General features: G+C 44.7%; 30 non-coding genes across 30 annotated transcripts; 9 read left to right on the top strand and 21 right to left on the bottom strand.

Moving 5' to 3' along the window:
* Positions 1–137: 137 nt before the first annotated feature.
* On the bottom strand, positions 138–209 carry Trnaw-cca (transfer RNA tryptophan (anticodon CCA)). Its single transcript has one exon. It is a non-coding gene; the product is annotated as a tRNA-Trp (tRNA).
* A 118-nt stretch (positions 210–327) lies between these two features.
* Positions 328–399, top strand: Trnaa-cgc (transfer RNA alanine (anticodon CGC)). Its single transcript has one exon. It is a non-coding gene; the product is annotated as a tRNA-Ala (tRNA).
* Positions 400–681: 282 nt separating this feature from the next.
* Positions 682–753, bottom strand: Trnac-gca (transfer RNA cysteine (anticodon GCA)). The gene has a single exon. It is a non-coding gene; the product is annotated as a tRNA-Cys (tRNA).
* A 317-nt stretch (positions 754–1,070) lies between these two features.
* Positions 1,071–1,142, bottom strand: Trnaw-cca (transfer RNA tryptophan (anticodon CCA)). The gene has a single exon. It is a non-coding gene; the product is annotated as a tRNA-Trp (tRNA).
* A 118-nt stretch (positions 1,143–1,260) lies between these two features.
* Positions 1,261–1,332, top strand: Trnaa-cgc (transfer RNA alanine (anticodon CGC)). The gene has a single exon. It is a non-coding gene; the product is annotated as a tRNA-Ala (tRNA).
* Positions 1,333–1,614: 282 nt separating this feature from the next.
* On the bottom strand, positions 1,615–1,686 carry Trnac-gca (transfer RNA cysteine (anticodon GCA)). The gene has a single exon. It is a non-coding gene; the product is annotated as a tRNA-Cys (tRNA).
* A 317-nt stretch (positions 1,687–2,003) lies between these two features.
* Positions 2,004–2,075, bottom strand: Trnaw-cca (transfer RNA tryptophan (anticodon CCA)). Its single transcript has one exon. It is a non-coding gene; the product is annotated as a tRNA-Trp (tRNA).
* A 118-nt stretch (positions 2,076–2,193) lies between these two features.
* Trnaa-cgc (transfer RNA alanine (anticodon CGC)) lies at positions 2,194–2,265 on the top strand. The gene has a single exon. It is a non-coding gene; the product is annotated as a tRNA-Ala (tRNA).
* Positions 2,266–2,547: 282 nt separating this feature from the next.
* On the bottom strand, positions 2,548–2,619 carry Trnac-gca (transfer RNA cysteine (anticodon GCA)). The gene has a single exon. It is a non-coding gene; the product is annotated as a tRNA-Cys (tRNA).
* A 317-nt stretch (positions 2,620–2,936) lies between these two features.
* Trnaw-cca (transfer RNA tryptophan (anticodon CCA)) lies at positions 2,937–3,008 on the bottom strand. Its single transcript has one exon. It is a non-coding gene; the product is annotated as a tRNA-Trp (tRNA).
* Positions 3,009–3,126: 118 nt separating this feature from the next.
* Trnaa-cgc (transfer RNA alanine (anticodon CGC)) lies at positions 3,127–3,198 on the top strand. Its single transcript has one exon. It is a non-coding gene; the product is annotated as a tRNA-Ala (tRNA).
* Positions 3,199–3,480: 282 nt separating this feature from the next.
* Positions 3,481–3,552, bottom strand: Trnac-gca (transfer RNA cysteine (anticodon GCA)). Its single transcript has one exon. It is a non-coding gene; the product is annotated as a tRNA-Cys (tRNA).
* Positions 3,553–3,869: 317 nt separating this feature from the next.
* Positions 3,870–3,941, bottom strand: Trnaw-cca (transfer RNA tryptophan (anticodon CCA)). The gene has a single exon. It is a non-coding gene; the product is annotated as a tRNA-Trp (tRNA).
* A 118-nt stretch (positions 3,942–4,059) lies between these two features.
* Trnaa-cgc (transfer RNA alanine (anticodon CGC)) lies at positions 4,060–4,131 on the top strand. Its single transcript has one exon. It is a non-coding gene; the product is annotated as a tRNA-Ala (tRNA).
* Positions 4,132–4,413: 282 nt separating this feature from the next.
* Positions 4,414–4,485, bottom strand: Trnac-gca (transfer RNA cysteine (anticodon GCA)). The gene has a single exon. It is a non-coding gene; the product is annotated as a tRNA-Cys (tRNA).
* A 317-nt stretch (positions 4,486–4,802) lies between these two features.
* On the bottom strand, positions 4,803–4,874 carry Trnaw-cca (transfer RNA tryptophan (anticodon CCA)). Its single transcript has one exon. It is a non-coding gene; the product is annotated as a tRNA-Trp (tRNA).
* A 471-nt stretch (positions 4,875–5,345) lies between these two features.
* Positions 5,346–5,417, bottom strand: Trnac-gca (transfer RNA cysteine (anticodon GCA)). Its single transcript has one exon. It is a non-coding gene; the product is annotated as a tRNA-Cys (tRNA).
* Positions 5,418–5,734: 317 nt separating this feature from the next.
* On the bottom strand, positions 5,735–5,806 carry Trnaw-cca (transfer RNA tryptophan (anticodon CCA)). Its single transcript has one exon. It is a non-coding gene; the product is annotated as a tRNA-Trp (tRNA).
* Positions 5,807–5,924: 118 nt separating this feature from the next.
* Trnaa-cgc (transfer RNA alanine (anticodon CGC)) lies at positions 5,925–5,996 on the top strand. Its single transcript has one exon. It is a non-coding gene; the product is annotated as a tRNA-Ala (tRNA).
* A 282-nt stretch (positions 5,997–6,278) lies between these two features.
* On the bottom strand, positions 6,279–6,350 carry Trnac-gca (transfer RNA cysteine (anticodon GCA)). Its single transcript has one exon. It is a non-coding gene; the product is annotated as a tRNA-Cys (tRNA).
* Positions 6,351–6,667: 317 nt separating this feature from the next.
* Positions 6,668–6,739, bottom strand: Trnaw-cca (transfer RNA tryptophan (anticodon CCA)). Its single transcript has one exon. It is a non-coding gene; the product is annotated as a tRNA-Trp (tRNA).
* Positions 6,740–6,857: 118 nt separating this feature from the next.
* Positions 6,858–6,929, top strand: Trnaa-cgc (transfer RNA alanine (anticodon CGC)). The gene has a single exon. It is a non-coding gene; the product is annotated as a tRNA-Ala (tRNA).
* Positions 6,930–7,211: 282 nt separating this feature from the next.
* Trnac-gca (transfer RNA cysteine (anticodon GCA)) lies at positions 7,212–7,283 on the bottom strand. The gene has a single exon. It is a non-coding gene; the product is annotated as a tRNA-Cys (tRNA).
* A 317-nt stretch (positions 7,284–7,600) lies between these two features.
* Positions 7,601–7,672, bottom strand: Trnaw-cca (transfer RNA tryptophan (anticodon CCA)). Its single transcript has one exon. It is a non-coding gene; the product is annotated as a tRNA-Trp (tRNA).
* A 118-nt stretch (positions 7,673–7,790) lies between these two features.
* On the top strand, positions 7,791–7,862 carry Trnaa-cgc (transfer RNA alanine (anticodon CGC)). The gene has a single exon. It is a non-coding gene; the product is annotated as a tRNA-Ala (tRNA).
* A 282-nt stretch (positions 7,863–8,144) lies between these two features.
* On the bottom strand, positions 8,145–8,216 carry Trnac-gca (transfer RNA cysteine (anticodon GCA)). Its single transcript has one exon. It is a non-coding gene; the product is annotated as a tRNA-Cys (tRNA).
* A 317-nt stretch (positions 8,217–8,533) lies between these two features.
* On the bottom strand, positions 8,534–8,605 carry Trnaw-cca (transfer RNA tryptophan (anticodon CCA)). Its single transcript has one exon. It is a non-coding gene; the product is annotated as a tRNA-Trp (tRNA).
* A 118-nt stretch (positions 8,606–8,723) lies between these two features.
* Positions 8,724–8,795, top strand: Trnaa-cgc (transfer RNA alanine (anticodon CGC)). Its single transcript has one exon. It is a non-coding gene; the product is annotated as a tRNA-Ala (tRNA).
* Positions 8,796–9,077: 282 nt separating this feature from the next.
* Positions 9,078–9,149, bottom strand: Trnac-gca (transfer RNA cysteine (anticodon GCA)). Its single transcript has one exon. It is a non-coding gene; the product is annotated as a tRNA-Cys (tRNA).
* Positions 9,150–9,466: 317 nt separating this feature from the next.
* Positions 9,467–9,538, bottom strand: Trnaw-cca (transfer RNA tryptophan (anticodon CCA)). Its single transcript has one exon. It is a non-coding gene; the product is annotated as a tRNA-Trp (tRNA).
* Positions 9,539–9,559: the final 21 nt, after the last annotated feature.

Raw genomic sequence — 9,559 nt, 5'->3', positions numbered from 1 at the left:
TCACCTTAATGTCAGAATGCGAAAATTCACTAGTAGCTTTTTTCATGCAGGTTCTGTTCGTCCGTTCTCTGTAATCGTTTGGTATCTGATTAAATTGACATATTCGTCCATGGCTTCCGTAAACGAAAATTTCACTGTGACCCCGACGTGATTTGAACACGCAACCTTCTGATCTGGAGTCAGACGCGCTACCGTTGCGCCACGGAGTCGACGCTGCTAAGCTCTTATCATGAATAGGTTCCTCGAACACTTACTGTACCGTTCAAACCTAAGAAATAATGACAGTAGGATCCACGAGAGACTCTTCCCAGATGTACTTGCTCTGGCGGGGGTGTAACTCAGTGGTAGAGTGTCTGCTTCGCATGCAGAAAGTCCTGGGTTCAAATCCCAGCTCCTCCAATTTTTGTTTCTCCGTGCAGCAGTATATGAAAACTTTTGCCTAGCACCATATTCTATCAAATTCAGCGTACAAGATTCTTCCCCAAGCAAGTGGATTTCTTACAGTTCGACGCCTTAGCGGGAGGACGATGACCTGCAAGACCCTGGCCTGCGATCCCCCCATTGAAATGTTGCTCCAAAGCCTTCGGTATGGCGTGCGGAGTGCATCTCAATCATTTCAAACATGTATTTGCAACTAAATGCGACAATCGTTATTTGTTTTTTCAAGATACTGAAAAATGAAGGGGGCACCCGGGATTGAACCGGGGACCTCTCGATCTGCAGTCGAATGCTCTACGACTGAGCTATACCCCCTTTCACAAACTTTCTATCCCCATAACTTAAGGAAAATTGTTATACTCTGTCTGGCTAAAGACGTCTAATCGAGCAAAATATTGCGTAATCATTATCTCTCAGTTATATATTAGCGTTAAACGATATAAATAACAAAAATATTAGACACTTCGCGCCTGGAGAAAGTGCGAGTCGGCGCCTTCACCTTAATGTCAGAATGCGAAAATTCACTAGTAGCTTTTTTCAAGCAGGTTCTGTTCGTCCGTTCTCTGTAATCGTTTGGTATCTGATTAAATTGACATACTCGTCCATGGCTTCCGTAAACGAAAATTTCACTGTGACCCCGACGTGATTTGAACACGCAACCTTCTGATCTGGAGTCAGACGCGCTACCGTTGCGCCACGGAGTCGACGCTGCTAAGCTCTTATCATGAATAGGTTCCTCGAACACTTACTGTACCGTTCAAACCTAAGAAATAATGACAGTAGGATCCACGAGAGACTCTTCCCAGATGTACTTGCTCTGGCGGGGGTGTAACTCAGTGGTAGAGTGTCTGCTTCGCATGCAGAAAGTCCTGGGTTCAAATCCCAGCTCCTCCAATTTTTGTTTCTCCGTGCAGCAGTATATGAAAACTTTTGCCTAGCACCATATTCTATCAAATTCAGCGTACAAGATTCTTCCCCAAGCAAGTGGATTTCTTACAGTTCGACGCCTTAGCGGGAGGACGATGACCTGCAAGACCCTGGCCTGCGATCCCCCCATTGAAATGTTGCTCCAAAGCCTTCGGTATGGCGTGCGGAGTGCATCTCAATCATTTCAAACATGTATTTGCAACTAAATGCGACAATCGTTATTTGTTTTTTCAAGATACTGAAAAATGAAGGGGGCACCCGGGATTGAACCGGGGACCTCTCGATCTGCAGTCGAATGCTCTACGACTGAGCTATACCCCCTTTCACAAACTTTCTATCCCCATAACTTAAGGAAAATTGTTATACTCTGTCTGGCTAAAGACGTCTAATCGAGCAAAATATTGCGTAATCATTATCTCTCAGTTATATATTAGCGTTAAACGATATAAATAACAAAAATATTAGACACTTCGCGCCTGGAGAAAGTGCGAGTCGGCGCCTTCACCTTAATGTCAGAATGCGAAAATTCACTAGTAGCTTTTTTCAAGCAGGTTCTGTTCGTCCGTTCTCTGTAATCGTTTGGTATCTGATTAAATTGACATACTCGTCCATGGCTTCCGTAAACGAAAATTTCACTGTGACCCCGACGTGATTTGAACACGCAACCTTCTGATCTGGAGTCAGACGCGCTACCGTTGCGCCACGGAGTCGACGCTGCTAAGCTCTTATCATGAATAGGTTCCTCGAACACTTACTGTACCGTTCAAACCTAAGAAATAATGACAGTAGGATCCACGAGAGACTCTTCCCAGATGTACTTGCTCTGGCGGGGGTGTAACTCAGTGGTAGAGTGTCTGCTTCGCATGCAGAAAGTCCTGGGTTCAAATCCCAGCTCCTCCAATTTTTGTTTCTCCGTGCAGCAGTATATGAAAACTTTTGCCTAGCACCATATTCTATCAAATTCAGCGTACAAGATTCTTCCCCAAGCAAGTGGATTTCTTACAGTTCGACGCCTTAGCGGGAGGACGATGACCTGCAAGACCCTGGCCTGCGATCCCCCCATTGAAATGTTGCTCCAAAGCCTTCGGTATGGCGTGCGGAGTGCATCTCAATCATTTCAAACATGTATTTGCAACTAAATGCGACAATCGTTATTTGTTTTTTCAAGATACTGAAAAATGAAGGGGGCACCCGGGATTGAACCGGGGACCTCTCGATCTGCAGTCGAATGCTCTACGACTGAGCTATACCCCCTTTCACAAACTTTCTATCCCCATAACTTAAGGAAAATTGTTATACTCTGTCTGGCTAAAGACGTCTAATCGAGCAAAATATTGCGTAATCATTATCTCTCAGTTATATATTAGCGTTAAACGATATAAATAACAAAAATATTAGACACTTCGCGCCTGGAGAAAGTGCGAGTCGGCGCCTTCACCTTAATGTCAGAATGCGAAAATTCACTAGTAGCTTTTTTCAAGCAGGTTCTGTTCGTCCGTTCTCTGTAATCGTTTGGTATCTGATTAAATTGACATACTCGTCCATGGCTTCCGTAAACGAAAATTTCACTGTGACCCCGACGTGATTTGAACACGCAACCTTCTGATCTGGAGTCAGACGCGCTACCGTTGCGCCACGGAGTCGACGCTGCTAAGCTCTTATCATGAATAGGTTCCTCGAACACTTACTGTACCGTTCAAACCTAAGAAATAATGACAGTAGGATCCACGAGAGACTCTTCCCAGATGTACTTGCTCTGGCGGGGGTGTAACTCAGTGGTAGAGTGTCTGCTTCGCATGCAGAAAGTCCTGGGTTCAAATCCCAGCTCCTCCAATTTTTGTTTCTCCGTGCAGCAGTATATGAAAACTTTTGCCTAGCACCATATTCTATCAAATTCAGCGTACAAGATTCTTCCCCAAGCAAGTGGATTTCTTACAGTTCGACGCCTTAGCGGGAGGACGATGACCTGCAAGACCCTGGCCTGCGATCCCCCCATTGAAATGTTGCTCCAAAGCCTTCGGTATGGCGTGCGGAGTGCATCTCAATCATTTCAAACATGTATTTGCAACTAAATGCGACAATCGTTATTTGTTTTTTCAAGATACTGAAAAATGAAGGGGGCACCCGGGATTGAACCGGGGACCTCTCGATCTGCAGTCGAATGCTCTACGACTGAGCTATACCCCCTTTCACAAACTTTCTATCCCCATAACTTAAGGAAAATTGTTATACTCTGTCTGGCTAAAGACGTCTAATCGAGCAAAATATTGCGTAATCATTATCTCTCAGTTATATATTAGCGTTAAACGATATAAATAACAAAAATATTAGACACTTCGCGCCTGGAGAAAGTGCGAGTCGGCGCCTTCACCTTAATGTCAGAATGCGAAAATTCACTAGTAGCTTTTTTCAAGCAGGTTCTGTTCGTCCGTTCTCTGTAATCGTTTGGTATCTGATTAAATTGACATACTCGTCCATGGCTTCCGTAAACGAAAATTTCACTGTGACCCCGACGTGATTTGAACACGCAACCTTCTGATCTGGAGTCAGACGCGCTACCGTTGCGCCACGGAGTCGACGCTGCTAAGCTCTTATCATGAATAGGTTCCTCGAACACTTACTGTACCGTTCAAACCTAAGAAATAATGACAGTAGGATCCACGAGAGACTCTTCCCAGATGTACTTGCTCTGGCGGGGGTGTAACTCAGTGGTAGAGTGTCTGCTTCGCATGCAGAAAGTCCTGGGTTCAAATCCCAGCTCCTCCAATTTTTGTTTCTCCGTGCAGCAGTATATGAAAACTTTTGCCTAGCACCATATTCTATCAAATTCAGCGTACAAGATTCTTCCCCAAGCAAGTGGATTTCTTACAGTTCGACGCCTTAGCGGGAGGACGATGACCTGCAAGACCCTGGCCTGCGATCCCCCCATTGAAATGTTGCTCCAAAGCCTTCGGTATGGCGTGCGGAGTGCATCTCAATCATTTCAAACATGTATTTGCAACTAAATGCGACAATCGTTATTTGTTTTTTCAAGATACTGAAAAATGAAGGGGGCACCCGGGATTGAACCGGGGACCTCTCGATCTGCAGTCGAATGCTCTACGACTGAGCTATACCCCCTTTCACAAACTTTCTATCCCCATAACTTAAGGAAAATTGTTATACTCTGTCTGGCTAAAGACGTCTAATCGAGCAAAATATTGCGTAATCATTATCTCTCAGTTATATATTAGCGTTAAACGATATAAATAACAAAAATATTAGACACTTCGCGCCTGGAGAAAGTGCGAGTCGGCGCCTTCACCTTAATGTCAGAATGCGAAAATTCACTAGTAGCTTTTTTCAAGCAGGTTCTGTTCGTCCGTTCTCTGTAATCGTTTGGTATCTGATTAAATTGACATACTCGTCCATGGCTTCCGTAAACGAAAATTTCACTGTGACCCCGACGTGATTTGAACACGCAACCTTCTGATCTGGAGTCAGACGCGCTACCGTTGCGCCACGGAGTCGACGCTGCTAAGCTCTTATCATGAATAGGTTCCTCGAACACTTACTGTACCGTTCAAGCCTAAGAAATAATGACAGTAGGATCCACGAGAGACTCTTCCCAGATGTACTTGCTCTGGCGGGGGTGTAACTCAGTGGTAGAGTGTCTGCTTCGATGCAGAAAGTCCTGGGTTCAAATCCCAGCTCCTCCAATTTTTGTTTCTCCGTGCAGCAGTATATGAAAACTTTTGCCTAGCACCATATTCTATCAAATTCAGCGTACAAGATTCTTCCCCAAGCAAGTGGATTTCTTACAGTTCGACGCCTTAGCGGGAGGACGATGACCTGCAAGACCCTGGCCTGCGATCCCCCCATTTAAATGTTGCTCCAAAGCCTTCGGTATGGCGTGCGGAGTGCATCTCAATCATTTCAAACATGTATTTGCAACTAAATGCGACAATCGTTATTTGTTTTTTCAAGATACTGAAAAATGAAGGGGGCACCCGGGATTGAACCGGGGACCTCTCGATCTGCAGTCGAATGCTCTACGACTGAGCTATACCCCCTTTCACAAACTTTCTATCCCCATAACTTAAGGAAAATTGTTATACTCTGTCTGGCTAAAGACGTCTAATCGAGCAAAATATTGCGTAATCATTATCTCTCAGTTATATATTAGCGTTAAACGATATAAATAACAAAAATATTAGACACTTCGCGCCTGGAGAAAGTGCGAGTCGGCGCCTTCACCTTAATGTCAGAATGCGAAAATTCACTAGTAGCTTTTTTCAAGCAGGTTCTGTTCGTCCGTTCTCTGTAATCGTTTGGTATCTGATTAAATTGACATACTCGTCCATGGCTTCCGTAAACGAAAATTTCACTGTGACCCCGACGTGATTTGAACACGCAACCTTCTGATCTGGAGTCAGACGCGCTACCGTTGCGCCACGGAGTCGACGTTGCTAAGCTCTTATCATGAATAGGTTCCTCGAACACTTACTGTACCGTTCAAACCTAAGAAATAATGACAGTAGGATCCACGAGAGACTCTTCCCAGATGTACTTGCTCTGGCGGGGGTGTAACTCAGTGGTAGAGTGTCTGCTTCGCATGCAGAAAGTCCTGGGTTCAAATCCCAGCTCCTCCAATTTTTGTTTCTCCGTGCAGCAGTATATGAAAACTTTTGCCTAGCACCATATTCTATCAAATTCAGCGTACAAGATTCTTCCCCAAGCAAGTGGATTTCTTACAGTTCGACGCCTTAGCGGGAGGACGATGACCTGCAAGACCCTGGCCTGCGATCCCCCCATTGAAATGTTGCTCCAAAGCCTTCGGTATGGCGTGCGGAGTGCATCTCAATCATTTCAAACATGTATTTGCAACTAAATGCGACAATCGTTATTTGTTTTTTCAAGATACTGAAAAATGAAGGGGGCACCCGGGATTGAACCGGGGACCTCTCGATCTGCAGTCGAATGCTCTACGACTGAGCTATACCCCCTTTCACAAACTTTCTATCCCCATAACTTAAGGAAAATTGTTATACTCTGTCTGGCTAAAGACGTCTAATCGAGCAAAATATTGCGTAATCATTATCTCTCAGTTATATATTAGCGTTAAACGATATAAATAACAAAAATATTAGACACTTCGCGCCTGGAGAAAGTGCGAGTCGGCGCCTTCACCTTAATGTCAGAATGCGAAAATTCACTAGTAGCTTTTTTCAAGCAGGTTCTGTTCATCCGTTCTCTGTAATCGTTTGGTATCTGATTAAATTGACATACTCGTCCATGGCTTCCGTAAACGAAAATTTCACTGTGACCCCGACGTGATTTGAACACGCAACCTTCTGATCTGGAGTCAGACGCGCTACCGTTGCGCCACGGAGTCGACGCTGCTAAGCTCTTATCATGAATAGGTTCCTCGAACACTTACTGTACCGTTCAAACCTAAGAAATAATGACAGTAGGATCCACGAGAGACTCTTCCCAGATGTACTTGCTCTGGCGGGGGTGTAACTCAGTGGTAGAGTGTCTGCTTCGCATGCAGAAAGTCCTGGGTTCAAATCCCAGCTCCTCCAATTTTTGTTTCTCCGTGCAGCAGTATATGAAAACTTTTGCCTAGCACCATATTCTATCAAATTCAGCGTACAAGATTCTTCCCCAAGCAAGTGGATTTCTTACAGTTCGACGCCTTAGCGGGAGGACGATGACCTGCAAGACCCTGGCCTGCGATCCCCCCATTGAAATGTTGCTCCAAAGCCTTCGGTATGGCGTGCGGAGTGCATCTCAATCATTTCAAACATGTATTTGCAACTAAATGCGACAATCGTTATTTGTTTTTTCAAGATACTGAAAAATGAAGGGGGCACCCGGGATTGAACCGGGGACCTCTCGATCTGCAGTCGAATGCTCTACGACTGAGCTATACCCCCTTTCACAAACTTTCTATCCCCATAACTTAAGGAAAATTGTTATACTCTGTCTGGCTAAAGACGTCTAATCGAGCAAAATATTGCGTAATCATTATCTCTCAGTTATATATTAGCGTTAAACGATATAAATAACAAAAATATTAGACACTTCGCGCCTGGAGAAAGTGCGAGTCGGCGCCTTCACCTTAATGTCAGAATGCGAAAATTCACTAGTAGCTTTTTTCAAGCAGGTTCTGTTCGTCCGTTCTCTGTAATCGTTTGGTATCTGATTAAATTGACATACTCGTCCATGGCTTCCGTAAACGAAAATTTCACTGTGACCCCGACGTGATTTGAACACGCAACCTTCTGATCTGGAGTCAGACGCGCTACCGTTGCGCCACGGAGTCGACGCTGCTAAGCTCTTATCATGAATAGGTTCCTCGAACACTTACTGTACCGTTCAAACCTAAGAAATAATGACAGTAGGATCCACGAGAGACTCTTCCCAGATGTACTTGCTCTGGCGGGGGTGTAACTCAGTGGTAGAGTGTCTGCTTCGCATGCAGAAAGTCCTGGGTTCAAATCCCAGCTCCTCCAATTTTTGTTTCTCCGTGCAGCAGTATATGAAAACTTTTGCCTAGCACCATATTCTATCAAATTCAGCGTACAAGATTCTTCCCCAAGCAAGTGGATTTCTTACAGTTCGACGCCTTAGCGGGAGGACGATGACCTGCAAGACCCTGGCCTGCGATCCCCCCATTGAAATGTTGCTCCAAAGCCTTCGGTATGGCGTGCGGAGTGCATCTCAATCATTTCAAACATGTATTTGCAACTAAATGCGACAATCGTTATTTGTTTTTTCAAGATACTGAAAAATGAAGGGGGCACCCGGGATTGAACCGGGGACCTCTCGATCTGCAGTCGAATGCTCTACGACTGAGCTATACCCCCTTTCACAAACTTTCTATCCCCATAACTTAAGGAAAATTGTTATACTCTGTCTGGCTAAAGACGTCTAATCGAGCAAAATATTGCGTAATCATTATCTCTCAGTTATATATTAGCGTTAAACGATATAAATAACAAAAATATTAGACACTTCGCGCCTGGAGAAAGTGCGAGTCGGCGCCTTCACCTTAATGTCAGAATGCGAAAATTCACTAGTAGCTTTTTTCAAGCAGGTTCTGTTCGTCCGTTCTCTGTAATCGTTTGGTATCTGATTAAATTGACATACTCGTCCATGGCTTCCGTAAACGAAAATTTCACTGTGACCCCGACGTGATTTGAACACGCAACCTTCTGATCTGGAGTCAGACGCGCTACCGTTGCGCCACGGAGTCGACGCTGCTAAGCTCTTATCATGAATAGGTTCCTCGAACACTTACTGTACCGTTCAAACCTAAGAAATAATGACAGTAGGATCCACGAGAGACTCTTCCCAGATGTACTTGCTCTGGCGGGGGTGTAACTCAGTGGTAGAGTGTCTGCTTCGCATGCAGAAAGTCCTGGGTTCAAATCCCAGCTCCTCCAATTTTTGTTTCTCCGTGCAGCAGTATATGAAAACTTTTGCCTAGCACCATATTCTATCAAATTCAGCGTACAAGATTCTTCCCCAAGCAAGTGGATTTCTTACAGTTCGACGCCTTAGCGGGAGGACGATGACCTGCAAGACCCTGGCCTGCGATCCCCCCATTGAAATGTTGCTCCAAAGCCTTCGGTATGGCGTGCGGAGTGCATCTCAATCATTTCAAACATGTATTTGCAACTAAATGCGACAATCGTTATTTGTTTTTTCAAGATACTGAAAAATGAAGGGGGCACCCGGGATTGAACCGGGGACCTCTCGATCTGCAGTCGAATGCTCTACGACTGAGCTATACCCCCTTTCACAAACTTTCTATCCCCATAACTTAAGGAAAATTGTTATACTCTGTCTGGCTAAAGACGTCTAATCGAGCAAAATATTGCGTAATCATTATCTCTCAGTTATATATTAGCGTTAAACGATATAAATAACAAAAATATTAGACACTTCGCGCCTGGAGAAAGTGCGAGTCGGCGCCTTCACCTTAATGTCAGAATGCGAAAATTCACTAGTAGCTTTTTTCAAGCAGGTTCTGTTCGTCCGTTCTCTGTAATCGTTTGGTATCTGATTAAATTGACATACTCGTCCATGGCTTCCGTAAACGAAAATTTCACTGTGACCCCGACGTGATTTGAACACGCAACCTTCTGATCTGGAGTCAGACGCGCTACCGTTGCGCCACGGAGTCGACGCTGCTAAGCTCTTATCA

This window comes from Schistocerca gregaria, chromosome 3, assembly GCF_023897955.1.
Source record: "Schistocerca gregaria isolate iqSchGreg1 chromosome 3, iqSchGreg1.2, whole genome shotgun sequence".
NCBI classification, from domain to species: Eukaryota; Metazoa; Arthropoda; class Insecta; order Orthoptera; family Acrididae; genus Schistocerca; species Schistocerca gregaria.
The sequence above is the reverse complement of the archived record's forward strand: the minus strand, read 5'-3'. Positions and strand labels throughout refer to the sequence as shown.